We start from the raw sequence: 24,305 nt of genomic DNA, 5'->3' as shown, positions 1-24,305 counted from the left end.
TAAAAAATTATTTTGTCTATAAAAAAAAAATGATTTAATTTATATATGGCATAAGAGAGAAAAAAAATACTGATTAAACTCTATGCTGAAATTGTTCAAGTTCAGCGTCTAACTAAAAAAATAATAATTAGATATTAAAAAAAATTTTACGGTTTAAAAAATGAAAATTAATAAAATTTTATACTATAAAATAAAAATTAATAAAATTTTATACTATATTTTTAAATTAAAAAGATTATAATATTATAACGAGATAAATTAAAAAACTTCGTTAAAATTTACCCGAAACGATGGAAGACACCCAAGTTAAAGCTCATCTCCGGTTGAAAACCTCAAAATGGCCTTCCAATTTAAAATTGAAAAGGAAGGCCAAGGCCACTAGAGCCTTTCCCGTTTATCTATCTGATAATAGATTTTTCAGTGCCTCCCTCTTGCTTCTAAACAAAAACAGATATTGCCCACAACAAATAACAATCTGATTCTTGCAGTAAGCCAATTCTTTTGGATTGTCTTTGCTGTTCACATTTCAGTTGATAGTAGTCATGGGTCGACCTCCTAGTAATGGCGCCCTGCCTTTCGCTTCATGGCCAGTGAGGCATCTTCTCTTTCTCCAATTTTCTTTAAATTCCTTAATATATTGTGTGTATGCATAACATATATTTACAAGTTTGCATGTCGGTTTCTGGGGATACTAACATATGAATTTAGAGTTTTTTTTTTTTCAAAAAAATTAATTTAGAGTTGAAAATAGGATAAGGTTTGATTTTATTGCTGTGTTTATCTGCTTGATTTTCTGGGTTTCGATCTTATATCTATCTATCTATATATATATATAGTATTTAACTGTGATTTTTGGTGCTGAGTTGTACTTGTAATGCCAGTCGTGTTTAATTTCAATAGTTTTATTTAATTAATTATTTTTGTCCTTCTAGTAGTTGAGATAGGTAAAATTTATCTTTGGTGGCCTTTGTGGATGTTAGGAATATGGTGGTTTTATCAAAGTCACTTCTGTGTGTGAACTTTTGGCTTTCAATTAATTTTTTTTTCTTAAGTTATTTCTGGGTTTGAAAGGTTTAGGGTGTGCCGGGAAATATCAAATGGTGCTGGTAATGCTTCCATGGAAACCTCAAGAGAGGGAAACTAAAAGTATGAGAATATTCATTTTTGTTCATTTTTGTTTAATTGGTCTTGCAAAAAAAGGGATATTTTTCCTGCAGTCCCAAGAGTGTTCTATTGCTTTTATCATTATAATTCACTTCTGATCTAAAATGCTGATTTGAGAAATAAAATTTTTGATGAATTTAATAGGAAATAGTTAAAAGGGGAAAAAGGAAAAAGCATTCCTTTGTTTGACAGGAAAAAAAATGGAGAAAAAAAAAACATTTCCCAACTTCAACAAACTCATTAAAATTGTAGGAACATAAATTGAAATTACACAAATAGATACTCGTTAGTCTACATACTATTGCTAGTCATCTTTGGTCATCATCAAACACAAATAGCTACCAGTAGTCGCTGGCTACAATCATGATTTACCATTTTTTGGTTTTATTTTTTTCTCACATTCAATAATAAATTGAAAAATATGAAATTATTTAGAACTTATTAAATTATTTTTGTTGAAAGAGAAACTGTGATGTAACAATATGGAAATCAATCTATCATTCATGGTTTTAAATAATGGCCATTACGTTACGTAACATAATGACCATTATTTAAAGGTTTTGAACGCCTCCTGTTACCGTTACACCTTTTATTTAAGGGCAACGGAAAAAATGCACCTGTAATGGCCAACGGCTGTTTTTTATCGTTAAGTAATGATAACAGTCCGTTACGTCATTGTTTTAATTTTTTTTTGTCCAAATGGGCAGTAGCTCTTCCTTATGCTTTGTTTTTGGTTTGGGGAATTTTAAGTTGCTATGTCTTACTTTCTCAACTTTCCATCTAAAATTTTCTTTCTACAAATCTTTCAGTTATTGTCTCCTAAGCTAGGATCATCAACTAGTGAGCTAAGATCATAAACTATCTTTCTAGTTCTGCACATCCATATCATGCAGAAGATGAGTTATTTATTTTTTAGTATTTTTTGCTTATTTGTTGAAGAAAATTATTTTTGATGCTATCTTTTCTATTATTTTTTATTTTGTAGCATGAAGCATTAGTTTGCCTTATCTATCTATCTATATACGTATATATATTTTCTCTAATTTTGAACTATTTTCAGAATTAATTTTAGTAAAATACATAAGTAATTAGAAAATAACATAAAAAAAACTTTTAGGCTTCGTTAATGTTTGTTAAGTATAATGTTAGTTCTTACATGTAGTTATTTAGTTTTAAATTGATTAATGCTAATAATGTCTAAGCATAATAGATTTAATGTCTTTATTTAATATATTTATTGTGAGAAAAGGTGTTTTCATTAATTTGTAAAGAGGTTATACACAAATATATACACAGTTGCAGTTGTCTCCTATACTAATTTGGAGTTCTACATTGTTTAGGAATTGTACATTGATTAGGAATCCTTTTCTAACTAGGATATCCTATAAGGATCGACTTCTATAACGCTCCCTTTTAAAGTTGGAGCATAAATGTTAATCATGTCAAACTTGTTACAAATGTAGTCAACCTGAGCTCTATTCAGAGTTTTTGTAAACATTATTATATTATACTAAAAGAGGGCATGCTTTCACTGTTCCTAAGAACAGTGAAAGTTTCCTTTTGCCCTTATGAATGAATCAACCCGTACATTTGCAAGGGTCCAAAGGAGGGAAAAAAAAAAAATCCCAAGCCGAAGTGCAGTAGATGGCGTTAAAATAAAATGGAGGAACTGATAGGACAGCAAAATTAATCAACGCGTATTATGCAGATGGAAGCCACGATATCTATCTTTTGGGCAATTCTTTTTATTTTTTTATAATTCTTTTTAATTTATTTCCTTTTACTTTTTATTTTTTAAATTATACTTATTCAATATTTGTATAAATATTGTCTTAAAATTCAAAAAATTTTATCATTAAGAAAATAATATAATTATAATATTACATAATTAAAATATGAAAATTGAGAAATTTTTTTATAAAAAAATTATTCTTAATTGTTCATTTGATTTATTAATTTATGAAATTATAGTATTATATTTTTTTTTTCAAACTATGTATAATATATTTTATGTGTGTAGAAAATGAAAGTAATTAAATAAATTTTGTAATTAATTATAAATAATAATTTTATTTAAAAAATATATAGTTTATTTATTAATATTATTATAAAAGTTTTAATGAAAAAATTACACCCGCAGCATTGTGCGGGTATGATATAGCTTGTATCTCCTAATTGCTCTCCAGTTTTAATGTGTTTTATTAAGATTACCTCTTGTTGAAGCTTTTAATGAACAAAATAGCAATCAATCTCAACATGCTTGGTTCGTTCATGGAACATAGGGCTAGAAGCAACATGGAGAGCAACTTGATTATTACACCACAATTGTGCAAGTAGAGAGGTCTTAAGGCCAACCTCATCTAATAATTGTAGTAACCACATTATCTCACACACTAATTTTGTCATAGCTCTATATTCTGATTCAATATTAGATCGAGAGACTACGCTTTCCTTTTTTCTTCTCAAAGATACCAAATTACCTCAAACAAAGACAATATTCGGTAGTTGACCTTCTATCAGCCTTAGATCCTACCTATTCTGCATCTGAAAAACACTCAACATTCAAATACCCATGATTACTATATAATAAGCTTCGCCCTGGAGCTTCTTTCAAATAATACAAGATTTGTCTCAAAGCTTCCCAATAAGTAACTGTTGGAGAAGACATAAATTGACTTACCACACTGACTGGATATGCAGTATCAGGATGAGTTACTGTAAGATAGTTCAATTTACCTACCAATCTCCTATACTTTTCTGGATCTCCATTCGATCCTTTGTTACAATTTGCAAATTTAGGATCATTGGTGCACTGCAAGGCTTAGCACATAATTTTCTCATTTCTGCTAGTATATCAAGAGCATACTTTCACTAAGACAAGAAGATACTTTTCTTACATTTCATAACTTCAAGACCCATAAATTACTTAAGTAGGTCCAAGTCTTTTGTTTGAAACTGGGTATGATGGAAATGTTTAAGGGATGAAATACTTGTAGAATTATTTCCAGTGATAACAATATTATCAACATACACTACTAGTAGAATTATTTCCAGTGATAACAATATTATCAACATACACTACTAGTAGAATTAGGCTAGTCTTAGACTGCTTATAGAACACTGAATGATCGCACTTACTCCTTTGCATATCAAACTCCTATATTGCTTCACTGAATCTCCTAAACCAAGTTTGAGGACTATGTTTCAAGCCATTAAGAAACTTTAGAAGTCTGCAAACTTTACCTAACACTCCTTGAGTAACAAATTCTGGTTGTTTCTCCATCTACACCACCTCCTGAAGATCACCTTGAAGAAATGTATTCTTGATATCTAATTAGTGCAAAGGCCAATCATATGTAGTTGTTAGAGTGATAAACAATCGAACTGAAGCTAGTTTAGCTATAGGAGAAAAAGTGTCAAAGTAATCAGCCTCGTATGTTTGAGCATGAGACAGATGACAAAGATATGGATGATGTTGGATTTATAGTTCTAAAACCCTTGACACGAGTAGATCCATCGGTTAAAGTAAATGTGGAAGGGGTAGTAAAAGACTTGAAATCAAATAAAACATTAGAATTACCTGTCATATGATTTGTAACACTAGAATCAATGACCCATTTATATGAGGAGGACACAAGGCATGTAGTGGATTTACTTGATTTAGCGATAACAATGATTGAGGAATTGGTAGGCTTTAAAGATGCCTGATACTGGGAGAACTATGCAAATTTTTCTATAGACACTAAGATAGTTTTCTCATAGGAGGAAGACACTATATAATCTTTTGTTACCATATTTGCCACTTGATATTGCTGATTTTTCTAATGAAGTTTCAAACAATTATGTTTTGTGTGTTCAGGCTTATGGCAATAATAACAAATGACTCCTCCCAAGTTCTAATTAGAGCTAGCCTTCCCATTACATTGATTATATCTGTTGTTGGTAAAACCTCCTCTATTTCCCTATTGTCCACTCACATTCTGACTAATAAGAGAACTGTTAGTGGGTTGTGAAAATTGAGTAACCCTTATACAAAGGACATGTGTGAAGGTATCATGCAGAGAGGGAATCTCAGAATTAGAGAGAATATAAGATTTTGTAGTCTCATCTTCTGAGGGTAGACCAGTAAGAAAACTTATAACAGCTATTTGCTCACGTTGAGCTTGTTGCACCTTTATATCAGGATTAAATGATAATAAAAACATTAAGCTCTTCATAAATACATTTAAGTTAAGTAGAACGAAGACAGAATACATGCATTGCAAATTCAGTGAAGGCCAAACTGGTGATAGGGAAGGAGTTAGTTTGGATGGAGTGGTATTGTCCCAAAGTAATCACTTTAAATATCTCGGCTCGATCCTTCAAGTAGATGGGAGATGTGAGGAGGATGTTAGTCATAGGATGAGAATGGAGATTGAGGTGGTTTGGTCATGTGAAGCGTAGACATATGGAGGCTCCAGTTAGACAAGTAGAGCACATTAGGTTAGAGGATAGAAAGAAAAAAAAGGGGTAGACCTAAATTGACTTGGAGGAGAGTAGTACAACATGACCTAGAAGCATTATACATTTCTAAGGATTTAACCCAAAATCTTTTAGAGTGGAGAAAGTGAATACATATAGCCGACTCCAAATTTTTACGATAAAGACTTAGTTGAGTTGAGTTGAGTTGAAAGTATGCTATAAGAGTCTTATCTTGTTTTCCAAGTCAATAAAATGCCTTGCAAACATCATATATGCGAGAAATATTGCCTTTGCCAGAATATAAAAAATCTAAATAATCCATTAATTTCTTAACATACTCACAGTGATTAATAAGACTAATTACCTCACTGTGAATTGAGTTCCGAAGCTATAACAACAAATGGGCATCTTCCCTTAGCCAAGCTTGCTTGGTATCATCATCCGATAGATCATTTGTGAGATGATCATCCTTATCAATGCTCCGCAAATAAATCTGAACTGTCTTGCTCCATTCCAAGTAATTCAAGCCTTTGAGTTTGTGTTCGATGATTAGTCATCACCGGTACTACATCAAGAATCATAGACTTAGTTTCATCCTTGGCTATTGTCCTTTAAATATCATAGTCCACAAGTAACCCTTTTCAAGAGGTTGCCTCCAGTTCTAGTAGCAAGTTCCCTTTGAAATAGTAACCTAAAAAGCCAAGTTTTATGACACTACAAGAAAGAAGTCCCAAAACCCAACACAGCCTATAGGGATAGAATCACCATGTTCGACGATGCTGGGAGAAGAGGTTCGATCGCCTGATGTTGCTGGAGAACACCACAAGCATTGGCGTGTGGACCTAGGGCGTAGAACAATGGACAGCGCGTGAGAGCCACACGCAGCACGTCCGGTCATCGGAGCTTAATTAAAGGTCGATCGGCGGCCAAGATCTTCAACAAGAGGGGCGGTGATGGAAACAAGACACCCTGTATGGGTGACTTAGAGAACAGGGTCGTAAGGCAGAGAAACAGAGTCTGTACGGCAAAAATTTAATTTCAAACTAATTGTTTTGATCTCACCTTGGCTCTAATACCATGTGAGAAAATGTGTTTTCATTAATTTCTAAAGAGGTTATACACAGATATATGCACAGTTGCAGTTGTCTCCTATACTAATTTAAAGTTCTACATTGGTTAGGAGTTCTACATTAGTTAGGAATCCTTTTCTAGCAAAGATATCCTATAAGGATCGACTTCTATAACTATTTATTATTTAGTTTTATATATTACTTTTACTTATATTTTTAAATGTCTACTCATTTCGTTAACTTTGTAAATTTTTCAAAAAAATTTGCATAGCTATAGGCCGTTACGGTTACGTTATCGTTGTTAAAGGCCTGTTCTTGTTACTTGTGACCTGATTTAAATCCATGGCTGTGAATAATACCACTACTCTTTTTGGGATTATGTTCTTATCAATTGATGATGTCATAAAGGAATATTTTTTAGTATGAGAAAGTCGCTATTGAATTATGCTTCTGAATAAATGAGAGATTAATAGTGCGAAAATCATCCTTATGAATCTTTTTTTTTTCCCTTTTCTTTTTAGTGCTTATGGGCCTCTGTGTTGTAGGTGTTTTGAATGCTTAATTGATTAAGACACGTGCACTAAGTGAAACCTTTTTTCCTTTGTGGAAATGCGTACTACATATGATTTATAGCCATATTTCAAAACTGCTAATGATTTATTCTGCAATATCTTGTTTGCATAGGGTACAAAGATGGAAGGTATTTTGCAAGAGCACCATAATTCGATGCCAGCTAGGGAAGTTTTGGTAGCTCTTGCTGAGAAGTTCAGGTTTCCAGTTTGCTTTCTTTTGAGAACATCAGATGTTGGCTTTGTTTTAATATTAGCATGGATATTAAAATCGCGGGGCTCTTGTGTTTTGTGTAGTGAATCTCCAGAACGAAAAGGGAAGATCGTTGTGCAAATGAAACAAGTGAGACAATTTTATTGCATTTTCCCCAGGAATAAGGAGTCAGTTAGAGTTTATTTCTCAATTAATTTATGACTATAGGTTTGAAATTGGTTCCAAAATAGACGCTATGCAATGAGAGCAAAATCAAGCAAGGCTCCTGTGAAGTTAAATGTTACTCTTGTCTTAAGAGGAATCAACTCCCGTGAGAAGTGTGCCTCAACCCATAGCTGCTTCTATTGCTACTACTGTCTCTACAACTACGGCTGCTTCTTTTGGTAGATTATGTTCTGAAGTTTTGGGGACCTTGTTTCCCTTTTCTTAAGATTTATGCATACTTATGTGGAGATATTTGTTTGTTTATTTATTTGTCTTAATGCTGTGCCAAATTGAGCCTAGTAAGTTGGATAGAAGTTGCTGCCTGCTCAGTTGCCAACTTGCCATTTGCAACTCCCGATCATTTAAAATGTTTTAACACCTATACTTATGGCAATGGCTATTTGGCCCACAATTAATTTGGCCAAAGTAGTTGCAGGATTGAAGAAGTCCTAATTTTGTGAGTTTGATTGATCAAATAGTCTTTTTTTTTTTCCCGTTGTATTTTAGTTAGGTCATATTTCGTTGATGAATGATACTTTTTAGCTTGAGCAAGCGGACATTTTTTGTATCAATGTGTGCTGTTTTATTTGTTTTCCCTTTATGATGTGCTGCTGTAAGTTTCATTGAGACTAGGGGCGAGCCAAAATTAAAAAAAAAAAAAGAAGGAATTCCATATGGGTACACTAATGTTCCTCCAAGCAAAATTGATTGCTTTCTTTGCACTGATGGTGGCCAATGTTTATGTTTCTATTAATTTAATGAAATGGTTGATGGTATTGTAAATTCTTCCCCCTAAAGCTAGAATGTCTGAGGGCTAGACATAGGAGTTTGCTCCATTATTTATTGGTTAATGGCATTAGAGAATCTCTGACAACTGCCTCATTTGTTAAGAAAATCCATGGTGTCTTCTTTAATGGTGAATTGAAAGTAGCCCTGCTTGAGGATCTTGCCTAGCTGAACCTTCCCTTCAATATGGGTCCCACACACAACCATGTGGATTTCCTAACCCTGTAATGCTTGTCATTTCCACTTATATTTTGCTTGTGGTACAAGTTACGGGGCTATTTATTGTCAAAGTGACAGGTTTGGTGCAGATCTAATCAGGTCGGGCTAGAAGACTTGGTAGATTATTGAAAAGACTTGGGAAGTTATTAAATAATCTGGCAGCAAGTCTTGAAATATGACTTACCCCTCCAGTTTGCTTCTTCTTGCGTAGTTTTTAACCAATCAATATTTGACTTTTCCCTTTGTCACTTTGCGGTCCAAGATATGAACATATCATACCCTTCATCATCATACTTCCAAGTTAGTATTAAAATTTGATTTTCAATCTCCTTGTTTGTTTTTCTTCCTTCCCTTATAGTTCTTTCTCATTCTATCATATATTTTGGCATGCATCTTAAAACTTTGAAATTAGGTTTCAAAAATGCATATCATGAAAATAGTGTTGTGCTGTTAAGAAATTATTTGAATGTTAAATCATGTTTTTACAGGATCTAATTCTTCTTTGTGTAAACTCATACAAGAAGAAAATAGCTAAATAGATAGAGTTTACACAAATAAGGGTCAAGTATAATTATACCTTAATTTTTATTTCTTAATGTTTCATCACTCCTTTTCAAACTTGTTTTCATTATCTTTTTCTTATTCTTAAGAAAATGGGTCAAACCTAACTCATCCCCAAAAGCTAGCTTACAAGGGCGGGGAGGGGAGTGCTCAGGGCCATATAAGGGGCACATTACCCTTATTTCAAACCAATATGGGACATTAACACAACTTTCTCGCACTTAGATCAAACACTTGAGGCGTGAAATGCTTATGGGAGGCTCAAACATTAGTTGAGAGGGCTCTGATACCATCTTAAGAAAATGGACCGGGTCTAATTCACTCCCAAAAACTAGCTTAAAGAGAGAGGAGTGCCTAAGGCCGTATAAGGGGTGTATTACCCCTATTCCAAACCAATGAGACATTAACACTTATATTAGTTATCCACGCTTTTTGGTTTTAGTATATGTGAGGGGGAAATGTCCAAAATGCTTTTTCTGAGCGTTTTGGAATAAATAGTTCTGCATCCTTTCCTTGCATCTGCCAAAAACTAAATGTTTGTGGAGTATTTCATAAAATGGTGATTACATGCCATTTTAAGTCCTGATTAGTTGTTTAGAAACTGTATCAAACATCTGGAAAAAGGATTGAAGAACAACTGCCATTCACTTCCCCTGACAATGCTGAAAGAACTCATTATTTTAAATGCATGCTTAAAAGCTTGTTATTCTTTAATTTATTTAGCTATCACTTCTTGAGTAGTCTCTAGTGCAGGAAGGGTTATTACAGAAGTTTCTTATATAGAATTCAAAGCCAAATCTGCAAGGGATGGTGCATGGTGAGTATTTGGCACCATTCATGATGGGCATTCAATTGATGAGATGTTAATGCTTCTTGGTGTTTTCTTGACACTTTTTGTCTTACTTTTTTCTTTTATGTTAGATAGACATATTACTAGAATCTGTTTTAATGTGTTATCATCTTTGTCAGGTATGATGTTGGGACTTTCCTATCCCATGGACATTTGGACACGGGAGATCTGATAATAGTTGAGTTCTTTTTCCTTTCAAATATTCATAAATTAATTAAGAAATGGTTTTAGATCATAGATAATTCTGGATCCTACCAATATCTATAATCCTACAGTAAAATCTGCTCCCTTTTTTATCTGCCAAAACTTACAATTGACTGATTGTTGAGAACAGTAAATTTGGAGAAAAAAATCTCTATTTCTTATATTTTTAAACATGTACAAGGTTCCCTATTTTTATAGGATGAGTTACAAAGGCTCTCTATTTATATAGTGTGAGTTACAAACATAAAAGGAAGCTAAATAAAGACCTAGCTAATTACAAGGATTCTAATTAAATAGGTTTCCTATAATTACTGATACACCTAATAATTACAAGGATTCTAACACCCCCCCTCAAGATGGTGCATGGATATCACACATATCTAACTTACAAACTAAAGTGTAAAAACTTTGCTGCTAAGACATTTAGTGAACACATCAGCTAGTTGCTCTTTTTAAGTTATATACTCAACAGTTAATGAGCCATCTACTACCTTTTCTTTTATCAAGTGTTGATCAATCTCCATTTGTTTGGTTCTATCATGCTGAACAAGATTGTGGACAATACTAATAGCAGCCTTATTATCACAAAACAGGGACGAGCTATTTGTTTTTGACAGCTTCAATTCTTTCATCAACTTTCGCAACCGTAGTAGTTCACAAACTCCCTATGTCATGGCTCTATACTCAGCTTCTACACTTGATCTAGCAGTCACACTCTGTTTCTTGCTTATCCAAGTAACAAGGTTTCCTCCAACAAATGTACAATATCCCGAGGTTGACCTTCCGTCGTCAAGAGGACCATCCCAATCTGCATCTATAAAAACTTATATCTGTAAATGACCACCACGCTTAGAGAAAAGCAAATCTTTCCTAGGTGTAGACTTTAGATATCTGATAATACGGAATACAGCCTCCCAGTGAGATTCTCAAGGATCATGCATATAATGACTTACTAGGCTTACTGCATAGGCTATATTTGGCCTAGTATGTGAGAGATAAATTAATCTCCCAACCAACCTTTGATATCTCCCCATGTCAACTGAATTACCAACACCAGCCTGTAACTTATGGTTGGTTTCAATAGGAGTATCTGCAGGTTTACACCCTAACATGCTAGTTTCTTCCAAAAGATCCAGGATTTATTTCCTTTGAGAGATAAAAATACCTTTATCAGATCTAGCAACCTCAATTCCAAGGAAATACGCAGCTTTTCCAAATCCTTAATTTCAAACTCTTGGGCTAAGAGAGTTTTCAATCGAGTAATTTCCTCTTTATCATCTCCTGTCACAACTATATCATCCACATAGACAATAAACAAAGTGATCCTACCTCTTAAATGTCTCATGAATAGGGTATGATTAGCATTGCTTTGATGATAGCCAAAGAAAATCATTGCCTTATGAATCTATCAAACCATGCCCTTGGTGATTGTTTTAAACCATACAAGGCATTCTTTAATCTACAAACCTTTCCTTTAGTCTTAACATCATCAAAACCTGGAGGAATTTTCATAGACACCTCTTCTTTCAGATCTCCATGTAAAAAGGCATTCTTGATATTAAACTGTTGAAAATCCTACTCAAGATTGGCTGCACAGGATAATAACACTCTAATGGTGTTCATCTTTGCAGCAGGTGCAAATGTCTCCTCATAATCAACTCCATAGGTCTATGTATAGCCCTTTGCTACTCTGGCCTTGTATCTTTCAATTGATCCATCTGCCTTGTGTTTTACTGTGAATATCCATTTACATCCTACTGGTTTCTTTTCTAATAGAGAGTCAACAAGATCCCATGTTCCATTTTTTGCCAAAGCCTTCATCTCTTCAACCATAGTTGCCTTTCACTTTGGATCAAGGTATGCCTCCTTCCAATCCTGTGGTACAGATACAGAAGAAACATATAATACAAAGGCTCTATAGGAGAGAAACAGAGTCATAGGACACAAATTTGGAAATAGAATGTTTAGTACAAGATCTAACTCCTTTTTTGATAGCAATGGGAATATTAAGATCATTAGCAGAAGAATTAGAGCTAGGGTCTGAATTTAAATCGTTAAGAGTCAAAGGAAACTCATCATGAACTTCTAAATGTTCAGAAATTGAATCCAAGACATCAGGTTGATCAGTGGTATCATGCTCAACTCCTGTATCACCATCAACACTTGTATCCACCTTGTTCCGTTGAGTATACCTTAGCAAATCCACTCTATCCAATCTCCTTGAGGGTTTTGGTTTGAGTGATTGTTTTTGGTTAGGAACACCACTAATCGGTAAAGAAAAAGGTAGGGATTGGTTAGGAATATTAGAAGACACATCTTCCTTCTTATGCTCCCCCTTAAGAGGTGACTGTGTGGGTAAATAAGGTTCAGACTCCCTAAAAGTAACATCCATGCTTACAAAGTATTTTCTTGATGGTGGATGATAATACTTATATTCCTTTTGAGTTCTAGAATAACCAACAAATACACATCTAAGAGCTTTAGGCTCTAATTTGCCCACATTGATCTTGTGAACAAAACAAATACACTCAAAGATTTTTGGAGGAACAATATAGGAATTGGTACCCTGTAGAACCTCTAAAGAACTCTTAAAGTTCAATGTCCTCAGGGGCATTCTATTGATCAAATATGTTGCTAATAAAACAACACCACCGCAATAAGATTTAGGAAGGTTCATGGTGAACATAAGGGATCTAGCCACCTCAAGCAAATGTCTATTCTTTCTCTTAGACACCTCATTCTGTTCACTAGTGTTAACACAACTAGTTTGATGCAATATACTAAAAGAATCCAGATAGGCACTAAAAGCACTATTAACTTATTCTATCCCATTATCTATTCTGAAAATTTTAACCCTTGCATCAAATTGAGTGCAAATCATTTTATGAAATTGTTGGAAACAAACACCTTACTTTTTGCTTTCATCAAATATACCTAGGTTAGTTTGGTGCAACAATCAATAAAGGTAATAAATCATCGACAACCAGATAAAGAAACATTTTAGGTAGGTCTTTACACATCAGAATGAATAGTCTCAAAAGGAACTAAGCTTTTATTATTAATTGAAGGGTAAGAATGTCTTGTCTTGTGTGTTTAGCAAGCTCACAAGCATCACAAACAAGTAAATCAGATTTGCACTTTTTAAACAAAATAAGATATAACCTTTCTAAAACTTGAAAAGAAGGATGCCCTAAACGTTTGTGCCACTGAATAATCTCATTATTAGTAGTCATAGAGTGTCCTAGTAAAGCTTAGTTTGGAAACCTACATTTGTCATCCAAAAAATACAAGCCATCTTGCTGTCTACCATTTCCAATCGTCCGTCCTGTTATCAGTTCCTGAAAAACATAGTGTAGGAAAAAACTCAGTTTTGCAATTAAGGGCTTGAGTAAGAGCACTGACAAACAACAGGTTTATAGAAAAACTAGGAACATGAAGAACTGAAGTAAGGTTAAGTGTAGGAGTGCAAGCAACAGAACCTGTACTAGAAATAATGGTTAAAGATCCATCCGCTATACGAACTTTTTCTTTTCCTGAGCATGGAAAGTAAAAAATTTGTTTGAAAAGCCTGTCATATGTTTGTTTGCTCCTGAATCTATAACCCAAAATGATTTATCAAGATTGGCAAGAAGAGATGTACTTGACTTGACAAAGTTAGAAGAGGCAACAGTGGTTGGTTTAGACTCCAGTTGTGACAACAAACCTTTCAGGGTCTGAATTTCTGAACTTGAAAAGCTCTCATTATTAGAAACCTCTTCAGATGATTCCACTATCTCAGAAACATGTGCCTGAGGTTTGGAAGAACTCATTCTTTTTCCTCCATGCCCCTTAGTTGGACGACCATGTAACTTCCAGCAATATTCCTTCGTATGCCTCGACTTGCCACAATAGTCATAGTGTAAATGATCCTTATCCAATGGACCCTGAATAGCCTGTTACTCTTCTTTAGAAGAAGCAACTATCAGTCCTGCTTTGTCAACTGGTAAACAATGAATCATGGCATTTCTGCGACTTTCCTCCTGCTGTATATAGGAGTAAGTCTGTCTTAACGAAGGCATGGGCTCCTTACCAAGAACCTGAATCAGTATCTGATCATGCTCCATATTTAGTCTGGCAAGAAAATCATAGATCCGTTCTTTCTCAATCAACTTCTGAAATTTAACAGCATCTGTAGGATATGTGGCTTGAAAGTCTTGATAGTAGTCTAGTTCCTGCCACAAATTAGTCAATTCAGCATAATACTGAGCAATAGTCATCTCACCTTGTTTCATACTATGAACCTTGTTTCTTAGCTCATAAACCTGTGCATCATTTCCAAGTTAAGAATAGGTCTGGGAAACAGCACTCCAAATGGTAGCTGCATTATCCAACAACAAATACCCACGAGTTATATGTGATTGCATGGAATTGATGAGTCATAACATGGTAAGAGAGTTTTTTTTACTCTCACTGACTGTAGGTAGAATTCGAAGTGTTTGGTTTCTGCTCATCTCCGGTAAGATACCCCTGTAGTCCTCTAGCCTGGATGAACAAAAGACAAGACCTTGATCAAGTAAGATAGTTGGCTCCATCAAGCTTCACGGGATTAATTTGCAGAGAGGAATTGTCAAAATTAATTTTTGAATCCACTGTCTTTCCATCAACCATATTTTAAAAAGGAACAAGAAAAAAATACACTGGTAGTGGTAAAATTATTCTAACAGTAGAATCCACACAGGAGCAGTACCAAACAAAGGTTGAATTAATGAACAAAAGCAAACCAACAAAGATTAATAGGTTGAACAGGGTCGCAGCAGACAGGCGAGGCTGTCGAAAGAGGATTCGGCCGGCAAAGGTCCCTGGAAAATGCCCCACGCGCCGGCGTGTGTGAGAGATGCTAGGGACAAACAAGGCGCGTCTACTCATGCGCATGGCCGGATGACGACGCTTCCTCTGGGAAAGTGCCGATCGGCGAGTGGGTTGCCGTTTGAGGTGGGTGGTGACCTCCAACTCCCGTCGTAGGAGACGCTTCAAGTAATGACCTTAATAAAATTCTAGATCTTGGTATTGCTCAGGAAATTTCACGCCAACAAATTTGGCTGTGCTATGATACTATGTTAAGAACAGTAAATTTAGAGAAAAAAATCTCTATTTCTTATATGTTTAAACAAATACAAGGTTTCCTATTTATATAGGGTGAGTTACAAATATAAAAGGAAGCTAAATAAAGACCTGGCTAATTACAGGGATTCTAGTTACATAGGTTTCCTATAATTACTGATACACCTAATAATTACAAGGATTCTAACACTGATCTTTATGCGAGAAATTAGGATGCTTAACTGAATCTTACAATGCTCTGGTTTTAAGTTTTTAGAGCTACTTCCTTCTTCTCCTCATATGTCCTGATGATGCTGGTCATTTCAGGAAGTATTGTTTCGCTTTGCTGGTTTTGGACCAGATGAGGATGAGTGGGTTAATATTCGAAAGCACGTCAGGCAGCGGTCCCTTCCATGTGAAGCATCGGAATGGGCTGCAGTTCTTCCTGGAGAACTCATACTCTGTTTTCAGGTGGGAATTTCTACTTGTAAATGAGAATAAATGATAATTAAACCATTTTAAGAAGGATTTTATCTTGATTGTCTATGCACTTGAAATATTTAGGAAGGAAAAGATCAGGCTCTTTACTTTGATGCACATGTTCTTGATGCACAAAGACGGAGGCATGATGTAAGAGGCTGCCATTGTAGGTTTTTGGTGCGTTACGATCATGACCTTTCTGAGGAAAATTTATTTTTCTTCTTTATTCCTTTTCTTTATACCTCCACACAAGCCCCATTTGAATAGTCATAGGGGAAAATTTATAACCAATGGGATCGTAGTTTGCTACTTTTTAAAAAAATTTTTATTATTCCCATATATTGATGGATTTTGTTCTTCTTCTTCAGTTTTCAGGCAAAGAGTGTTGTTGCTTTTAGCCATCTTTGGTATTTTTCCCCTCTATCCAATGAAATTATTTCCTTTGTTGGAAAAAAAAGTGTGGATTTTAACAGTTTGTACCGTGTCAACTCATATGGTCATCTTCATGTACTGTTGAAATGCTAGATGTTCTCTCTCTCTCTCTCTCTCTCTCTCTCTCTCTCTCTCTCTCTCTTTTCCCCTTCTTGGAGAAGATGTTAAACATAAATTTTGACTTGACAGGGCTTTAACTTTGACTGGTTTTGATGGGTACTGTTTCGTGCTGAAGCCATAATATGTTTTTATGCATCAGTGCAACCAATTTAGCCTTTTGAATGTGTGTAGCTATTGACTTAATAGAAGTTTCGCCTATAATACAATTCGTTTAAGGACAGCAACATCCAAATGATGATGCATTCTGTAATCTGTGATGTCTATTTGGTTCTTAAATGATCATAACAATGCATTTTGTGATGTTGTTAATTGTGTAGTTCTCAATATCTATTGATCCTCAGGAAATTGTGCCGCTCAGAAAGGTTTGTTGTAGGCCTGAAACAGACTATAGGCTGCAGCAACTTCATGCTGCGAATGACGTGCGAACTAGTGACCAGCATAAAACCAGTATGGATCCTTCTACAACTAGCATCCAAAGTATTACTGTTTCTGCTGCTAAAACAATGCATAAGCAACAAAATGCTGATGTTGTCATAGCAGGCCCTGTTTCACATGCTAATACTTCTCTAGCTGCCCAAAAAATGATTCCAGAGCCAAAAAGTGCTGGAACTAGCAATACTGTCAATGTTGGGAATCTTACTGTCGCCCCTAGCAGCACTCTCAATGCTGAATCAAGTGGAGTTACTCCAAGTAGGGTTTCTGGAGGGTCTGATTAGAGAATTTTCAAAGGAGGAGCCACTTTTGTTATCATTCTATTTTCTTGATAAGCTCATTTCCATTTTAGAGAAGGCTATCCATAAAATTTGGTTTTGAAGCTGTGGCCATATGATTAGCTACTAAGTCGAAGGATGACCGGCAAATACTTGGGATTGGTCCAATTTTGTTAATTGGGTCTTGAAAGTGATGAGCATTCTCTCATTTCTTGCTTTTGTCAGTATATCTCCTAGAAACCTAAGCCTAAGGTGGTGCTAAAATGCGCTTTTTTTTTCCCAAGTAAAATTGCTTTTTTCTTTTTTAAATAAATTATTATTTAGTTCTTAATTTTGATTTTATATTTAAAAGAAATATATGATTTAGTTTCTTCGATTCCGTTAATTTCTTGGTTTCTCGCTTATTTTTGTCAATTTAATTGTTAGTCAAGTGGTCAATGAGGGATAAAGATAATAATGATAAAAAGTCAGGAATGAAAATGTTCGTAATGGTAAAAACTTTGCGACTAAAAGTAGATGTGTAATTAATGTATTCTTTAAAATATAATGATTTAATAATAAAATGGTGATCTTCTCTTTATATTTTCGTAGAAATCAACAATGACAATATATCATCTTTACTATCATGATGTTGCCACTGTTACTATAATTAGTAAATTAATTTTATAAAAAATAAAATAAGGCCATACTTATATTTTTGGATTCAGAAAAATAAGAAAAATAATAATAATAAAATAAAAGATTGTGATCAGCTGTTAAATAAATCTATTTTAAATCCTTTTTTATCTATTGTATAAATATTGTAAAATGATAGTTGAAACACGAAATATAATGAGATCCTACTGGTGAATTATTATTATTATTATTATTATTATTATTATTATTATTATTATTATTATTATTATTATCCATGGAATAAATAGCCAAACGGAACAAAGGGAAAAAGAGATTTCGTAAACCCAAATGGGATAGTAATGGGTACCATAAAAATTATACTAAAATTCGAATTCGATTCGTAATGGATACCATAGAAATTATCTTACTTAAATTTGAATTCAATTAATGTTTTTAATAATTAAATGTGTATCAAAATTAATTAAAATTTATTTTAAATTATCTAAATTTGTCTCAAATTAATTATTATTTGAATAATATTTAAATTCATTTAATTTTATGTATTTTAATTAATAATTTAAATAAAATATATTTTTTATTTAAATTTTGAAAATTTTAATAATTATATAATATATTATTTATTTATTTAAATAAAATTTATAAAAATTTTATAAATATTATATATATATATATATATATATATATATATATATATTAATTAATTAATTATTTATATAAATGTGTTTAAACGAAACCATTTCATAATATCAAAACAACAAAAGTGAGATTAGATGGAGGGATAGGCATGTTAGATCGTGCATGGACGGTCGGATGAGAAATTCATCAATGGAAATGTGTTGATTAATGACCCATGAGACATAGGTGCAGTGGCAAATGCAATTCACAAAATGAAAAGAGTCAATTGGCCTCGTTTTCTTGAATATATATATATATATATATATATATATATATATATATATATATATAAATTTAATTATTAAATAATCCTTTTCATAAAATTTAAAATCAATTGAGATTAAAATTAAAATAAAAATGTTGAATATTCAAAAGATCAACTCCATTGCACGACCTTTTTTTTTTTTTTTCCTTCTTTTTATGTTTCTTCCCTTTGATAAGTGCTTTTTCGGTTTTAATTTTATTTTTAATGAATTAGTTAGGTTGTTTGCACGCAGAATAGGCTTTTGAATCACCACTAGCTCAAGTCTTAATTTTTCAGGCATCGGGAAGCAATATTGCATATCAAGACAGAGAAATGAACTGCTATGCCTGTACATTATTTATGTAGAAATTAACTAAAAGCTTTTTTTGGAATCGACTTGACCCATCTTATGTGGTAAGATTCCAAAGATCAAATGGACACCGAGTCACGAGATACGAGAAGCCATTTAAAGTGCTGACTCACCATCTCCTGTACACCAACAGTGATTGACTCTGACGACTCTGACTTTGATACTCTTAACCTGTTCACTACCCCCTAATAAAAGTTAAAATCTGTCAGTCTATTGTCCAATTATGTAATAAGTGTCTTCAGGTACAACTTGTAACAGAAAAATGGCCACTTAGATGAATGAGTATTCAAATAATGCTACTTTGGCTACACATTCGCTCAGCTCTCCACCATCTTCGCAAGAAAATTCAGGATAGATTAGGAATTGGAAACAAGACCATCCCATTTAATTAAGGACGGCGACAATTCTTCCAAGTCAAGGAGGGGGCAAGCCACTTGCAAACAACCTCTCTTACAAGACCCATTCAGCCAAATGAACCCCAAAAAAGGGGTGATGAGCCAACAAAAAGGAATATACAGAACAAATAAACAAGACATATTTTCATACTTGCACGTTGAATTCTAGCCTAAAGAGATGCTTAGTCAAAAGCTTGATGTGCGACTCCCATCTTCCATGCTAGTAATCCTCTACGGAGACACCTTGTATGGTGCCACTTATGGCGAGCAAGTCATCCTCTAAATCTAGCAATGCAAGATTAAGATGGGATTGGATATTAGTAGGAAATGCTTCCCCATCCACAGCATCATCTTCTTTTCATGCACTAACTTGTTGTCTAGCCCAATTTGTTACTTCCTGATCACCTTGGAGAAGCTTTAAAACCTGTGGGCAACCGAGACATCCAGAGTAAAGCAAGTCAATCCATAGAAAATTGAAATAGTAAAACGACAATAAAGACCAAAAATATAAAAACTACAATGAAAAACACGGTGAAGGTTTACTCACAAGGCTGATTTGTGGCCGAAATCTAGGGGAACGACTAATGCAGAGGGTTGCAGCTAAAACCATTCTCTCAATCTGATCATCATCATACTCGCTTCCTATAACTGGATCAAGTAACTGGGAAACTTTAGCATCCTCTAAGATCGGCCTTGCCTGTATGCCAGAATCAATCCCATAATAAATAAATAAATAAATGTGTGTGTGTGTGTGTGTGTGTGTATCTATATTGAGAAGCAAATTAACAAAAAATCAGCTAGAATTCCTCAAACAACAACAGAAACTCTTGGTTTTTTAGGCGAAGAAGAAGAAGAAACTTCAGAATCAAGCATTTGGCAGTATCACATTCAATCCGAAAATGCCATGTAACTTGGAAGAAGATTATAAAAGACTGATCATCCTGAGATTTCCTCCCTAAACAAGTACATACAGAACAGATAATCTTACCAACATTCTCTAATATGAACACAAATTATTCTATTCTTCTTGACACTTTGAGAATTTTTTCAAGCTCTCTTATCATGGTAGAAAAACAATAGATAAATAAATAAATCAAAACCATTCTCCTGACCATCTGCTCATCAGGCCAAAAATTCAGAACGAAGAAAATGAAAGATGTAGAACACATTACCCACATAACAAGACTCTCCTGGCCCTTTTAATTTTCACCACCAATTGGCATTCTACCAGAAAGAAGCTCAAGAAAGCACAACACCAAAAGCGAAGACATCAACTTTGTCACTCATTTTGCCATGCATGAAATACTCTGGAGCCAAGTAACTGCAAAAAAGAGAGGACTACGAAATATATCTAAATTCTGAAGTGACAGAGAAAGTAGGTAAACAGCTATAAACAACGAGAAAATTACTCAACCAAATGTTCCTGCAACATCAGTGCACATAATATGGGATGAAGATGTCAAAACACAACTAGCTAGTCCAAAATCTGACAGCTGAAGAAATAACAAGTATTATGGGCATTAGAAGCTATGAATAACTAAAGAAAGCCTCAGACAACCTTAAAATATTGCCCTTGTGGCTCAAAATCATCAGATAGAAATATGTTTGAAGATTTCACATCTCTGTGGATCACAGGTTGATCACAGAGATTGTGTAGGTAGTCAAGTGCCTCAGCTACACCCACTGCCACCTTACATCTCTCATGCCAACCAAATGCATTTCCATCCTTCTTATTACCTTTATCAGAAAGTAGCAATTAGAATTTAAGAATCACCAAGAGAGTGAGAATACGCAGCAATTAGAAATTACGAATCACCAAAAGAGTGAGAATACACAAATTTCATCACATCCAAGGCAGATAAAAAATCATATACCACGAAGGTTCTCTTCTAGGCTTTCTCTTGATAAAAAATCATAAACCAAGAGTAAATTGTTGTGCCCAAAACAGAAGCCAAAGAGGGAGATTATGTTCTCGTGATGCAATCTTGTAATGATCTCAATTTCTGCAACAAACTCTTTTAACACATCTTTAGATGGCTTCAAGATTTTCACGGCCAATTCCTTGCCACTAGGTAGACAACCTTTGTAAACATGACTACTACCACCTTTGCATACAATATTTTCTGAAAATTATAATTCAACAGAAAATTAGGGAAATAGAAAAAAAAAATGCTGCCAAAACCAAAATTAATGATTGGATCAAGATAACAAACCAGGCATGAAGTTAGAAGTGGCCATGCAAAGTTGCTCATAGCTGAACAGTAAATGATGAATATTTCTCATGTAGATCTTTCAACTTGTCAGGAATGCCATTTGAACCATGGCACGGTGAGATTGGCGACCATCCAACCTTAGGCCCCATGATTGGCACAATTGCACCATTCTCTCCTTCCAAACTGGAACAGTGGTCTTCTGTAACGCTCAAAACAGTCTGTTTTTTATCAGGATACACTACGAAGAATTCCAGCTTGGTAGTTTCAATGCCCATTTAACCACAGAATTCTTTTTTACATGAGATTTCTCTGTGTGTTGATGCTTGGTTAGAAACACCTGGCGTAGAATTGACCAACCTTGTTTACTCTTTGGCAATCTTTCAATCAGAGTAGAATTTATATTTGACACAGCCACACTTGTTTGAGCTGGCACCAGAGCCAATGAATTATCAACATCATCATCATTATGTGACCCCTCACGTAAATCAGTTACAGAATTATCTGGCCACACTAAGTGTGAAGGACTATCTATAGAATTCTTGTTCCCGGATTTATGTGAACTTTGACTTTCTTGCTTGAATTTATCTGCCGCCACAAAACCAAATCCATTTGTTAATACTATTACATTATTATTGCATAAAGATCCCCAAATTAAGCAAAAGATCATTTTAAATTCATTCAAGTACAAAACAACAGAACTGAGCATCTCTATGAAATCACAATAGAGGAACTGATCATATAATGGGCATTGTTCTTGGATGAAAATAAAAACCATAAGAAAAAACAAATCAACCTTGTAAATGAGGGGTTGCTTCTCTTTGAAACATGATTTTGCCATTACTAACAGCATAGACTGAGAAACTCTTTGACAGATTTCTGGCACAATGCTTAGGTACTGAGGTTGATGAACGGATTTTGTGATGGGTCTTAGAAGTTCCCACAACAACCTTAGCTGCACCACTTTATTTTGCTTCTCTTACTAGAATTTCCCTCGCTGATGTACCTCTACACACTTTTAGCTTCAAATCCACCTGTAACAATTCATCCAATTCAATCATTCCACTCTACTTCCTTCTTCCAAGACTAAAATTGCATGGATACACCTATACAATGATGAAAGATACTTCCCGTCTATTTCACAGTGATTCAAATGAAATAACAATCACAATAACAAAATGAAATAACTCTTAAAAAAAAATTAATTTAAAGAAAAATGAGATATGGTCAACTTAAGATTAGAACTGTGAAATTGGTCTACGTCCCATGATTTTCTAAGGAATCAAACCAAAGAGATAGAAAGAGACCTGGTTTCTGCAACTTGAAGCAGGTCTCTTTCTATCTCTTTGGTTTGATTCCTTAGAAAATCATACACTTCCAACAAAGAATCAAATGTCTTTACTAGAGACAGAAGCGATGTTGTGCCTCGTACAAAATCTACATAAAAAACCCACATAACAAATTATTTATTTATCCAAAAATAAACCAAATAAAAAAACCCCAAAACCAGAAACACAGAAAGAGAGGTAAATGCAAGTGAGTCACCATACCAGTGATAGATTTAAGAATGAGAAGAGCAATTACACGGTCACCTGGCTTTGCCACTTTCATCAGAGTCCACGTAAGCAATTCTCTGCTTTCTGCATCGAACTTGACACCCACCACCACTACTTCTCCTCCCTCCCCACCGTCGCCTCCCACCATCGCCGCACCCACCGTACGTTATTTGACAAACTTCATCTCTCTCTCTCTCTTTCGCTCTAAAGCGAAGGGATAGAGATCCTTTGGTTCATTGGGTTTGGTAGGGTCTCAGTGAGTATTCGGGGAAACGAGAAATGAAATCATTCTTAGATATGGCACATTACCCACTAATTCTAATTATGTTCTCTACTTTCTCAACCGTTGAATCACCATCACGCTTTTGATTATTGATTTGATGTGTCGAGTAGCTGCTTTTTGGGCTTAATGTAGATTGCAGGACAGCAACACGCTTGCGGCAAGTGGCATGCCCAAAGAAAACCAATGGCTACGTTTTCTACTCTGGTCAAATTGAAGCAACTCCCTTATTTTTATGTTTTTTTTTTCTAAAATTAAAAAAGTTTAACAAAATTGGAAATTTTATTTAATAGATTATATTTTTTTTATTGTTGATGTTAGTTTAAATTAAATTATTAAAATTAAAAATTAATTTAATATAGGAGATAAATTAATAAATTTAAAACTTTTTATTAAAATTGATTATTTGAAAAAAAAAATCTAATTGATACTATCAACTCAAAATCGATTTTAATAGTCAGTACTTGATCAAAAAAACTAATGTGACTGTGACACCCTTACCCGTGTACTGTATACCCGAGTAAGTAATGTCACACGGTGTACCGGCACACTCTAATATACCTTAATTAATTTTTATCATAATTTTTGAATATAACTTATAAAATATAACTCATTTAAGTCATTTATTAAATTCATAATTTATTTGAGGTTCCGAAAATTTTATAGAAAATCCGGCAGAATACCGGCTAAAAATGGAGAAAACAGTTCTTCGGAACCTGTTAAAAACACTTCCAATAAACAAATTCATTCATTCTCAACTCCAATATCAACACAAAACTCAATATCAAGATTTCAACATTTCAATTTCTATTCTCA

General features: G+C 34.1%; 2 pseudogenes; one reads left to right on the top strand and one right to left on the bottom strand.

Moving 5' to 3' along the window:
* The first annotated feature begins 300 nt into the window (after window positions 1-300).
* LOC131169365 (protein SAWADEE HOMEODOMAIN HOMOLOG 2-like) lies at window positions 301-17,454 on the top strand (annotated as a pseudogene).
* Window positions 17,455-19,107: 1,653 nt separating this feature from the next.
* LOC131169364 (protein kinase STUNTED-like) lies at window positions 19,108-23,596 on the bottom strand (annotated as a pseudogene).
* Between the last annotated feature and the right edge of the window lie 709 nt (window positions 23,597-24,305).

The sequence above is a fragment of the Hevea brasiliensis genome, chromosome 10 (assembly GCF_030052815.1).
Source record: "Hevea brasiliensis isolate MT/VB/25A 57/8 chromosome 10, ASM3005281v1, whole genome shotgun sequence".
In the NCBI taxonomy this organism is placed as follows: domain Eukaryota; kingdom Viridiplantae; phylum Streptophyta; class Magnoliopsida; order Malpighiales; family Euphorbiaceae; genus Hevea; species Hevea brasiliensis.
This window is presented reverse-complemented; position numbering and strand designations above follow the sequence as displayed.